The following is a 2462-nucleotide window of genomic DNA, read 5'->3' as shown; positions in this document are numbered from 1 at the left end:
TTATAGTTTGAGGTTTTACATTTAGGTCTCTGGTCCATTTAGAGTTAATTTTTATGTATGGGGATAGATAGGGGTGATCTTGTTTGAATCTTCTGCATGTGGTCAGCCAGTTTTCCCAGCACCATTTACTGAATAGGTTCTCCTCTCCCCAGTGGTAGGTGGTGGAGGCTTTGTCGAAAATGAGTTCGTTGAGAAATTGAGGTTTTGCTTCTGGAATCTCAATTCTATTCTATTGGTCTATATGCCTGTTCCTGTACTAATACCAAGCTGTTTTGATTATTGTGACTTTATAGTAAAGTTTGAAGTCTGGTAATGTGATACCACCTGCTTTGTTTTTTTGCTGAGGATTGTTCTGGCTATTCTTGGTCATTTGTGTTTCCTTATGAATTCCTGTATTGTTTTTTTCTAGGTCTGAGAAGAATGTTGCTGGTAATTTGATGGGTATTGCATTAAGTCTGTAGATTGCCTTAGGTAGGATGGACATCTTCACAATGTTGTTTCTTCCAATCCATGAGCATGGGATATTTTTTCACTTGTTTGTGTCATCTTTGATTTCATTGAGCAGTGTTTTGTAGTTTTCATTGTAAAGGTTTTTCATGTTTCTGGTTAGGAAGATGCCAAGGTATTTCATTTTTTTTGTGACTATTGTGAATGGAATTGTGCTTTTTATTTGGGTTTCTGTTTGTTTATTATTGTAAAGAAATGAGATTGTCTTTTGCACATTTATTTTATATCCTGAGACTTTGCCAAAGGCCTTTATCAGTGTAAGAAGGTTTTTGACAGATTCTCTTGGATTTTCAAGGTACACAATCATGTCATCTGCAAAGAGAGATAACTTGACTTCCTCTTTTCCTATTTGGATACCTCTGATTGCCTTCTCTTCTCTGACTGCTCTAGCCAGGACTTCCAATACTATATTGAACAGGAAGGGTGAGAGTGGGCATCCTTGTCTTGTTCCAGTTTTCAGGGGAAACGGTTCCAGTTTTTGTCTGTTTAGGAGTATGCTGGCTGTGGGTTTCTCACAGATGGCTTTTACTATTTTGAGGTATGTTCCCCGTATGCCTAGATGTTCAAGGGTTTTTATCAAGAAGGGGTGCTGGATTTTATCAAAAGCTTTTTCTGCATCTAGTGATATGATCATGTGGTTTTTGTTTTGACATCTGTTGATGTATTTAATTACATTTATGGTTTTACGAATGTTGAACCAGCCTTGCATCCCAGGGATGAAGCCTACTTGGTCATGATGGGATGATTTTTGAGAAGTGTTGTTGAATACGGTTTGCTAGGATCTTGTTGAGAATTTTAGCATCTATGTTCATCAAAGATATTGACCTGTAGTTCTTTCTTTGCTGGGTCTTTACCTGGCTTGGGTATCAATGTGATGTTAGCTTTATAAAATGATTTGGGTAGGGTTCCATCTTTCTCAATAACCTTCAGTAGGATTGGTATCAGCTCCTCCTTAAATGTCTTGTAGAATTCTGCTGGAAAGCCACCTGGTCCAGGGCTTTTTATTTTGTAGGTAGTTTTCTTATTATGTAATCAATTTCCTTGATTGTTATTGGTCTATTTAGGGTCTCAATTTCTTCTTGTTTCAACCTAGGCAGGTTGTATGATGTCAGAAAGTTTTCCATTTCCTTATGGTTTTCAAGTTTGTTTCTATAAGTATACATAGTAGTCGCTAATGATCTTTTGTATTTCTTCAGGGTCAGATGTGACTTCATCTTTTGTGTTTCTGATTGTGTTTATTTGGGCTTTTTCTCTCTTTTTCTTGGTCAGTCTAGCTAGGGGACCATCGATCTTGTTTATCCTTTCGAAGAACCAGCTTTTTGTTTCATTGATTTTTTTGTATTATCTTTTTGTCTTCTATGTCCTGGATTTGGGCTTTTATTTTGGTGATCTGGATTCTTCTACTGAAATTAGGGTTTTGGTGGTCTTGCTTTTCCAGCTTCCTTAGGTGGCTTGTTAGGTTGTTAATTTGTGATCCTTCTATTTTCTTCATGTTTGTTTGTAGGGATAAAAATTCCCCTCTTACTACAGTCTTCATGGTGTCCCAGAGATTTTGGTAAGATATTTCTTTATTTTCATTTGTATCTAGGTACCTTTTAATCTCTGTTTTGATTTCATTGTTGGCCCAGGAGTTGTTTAGCATCATGCTGTTTAGTGTCTATGTCTTTGTGGGTTTTGGGGGAAACTTTTTGGTGTTAATGTTTATTTTTATTCCACTGTGGTCCGAGCAGGTGCATGGTAAAATTTCAGTCCTTTAAAATTTGCTTATGCTTGATTTATGGCCAAGTATGGGGTCAATCTTAGAGTATATTCCGTGTGCTGATGAGTAGAATGTATACTCTGTGGTCTTTGGATGGAGTGCTCTGTAGGTATCAATTAAGTCCATTTGGTCAATGGTCACATTGAGGTTTCGGATCTCATTGCTGATTTTTTGTCCCGATGATCTGTCTAGTGTT

The sequence above is a fragment of the Carlito syrichta genome, unplaced genomic scaffold, assembly GCF_000164805.1.
Source record: "Carlito syrichta isolate Samal-C Ts95f unplaced genomic scaffold, Tarsius_syrichta-2.0.1 Scaffold313359, whole genome shotgun sequence".
Classification (NCBI taxonomy): Eukaryota; Metazoa; Chordata; class Mammalia; order Primates; family Tarsiidae; genus Carlito; species Carlito syrichta.
This window is presented reverse-complemented; position numbering follows the sequence as displayed.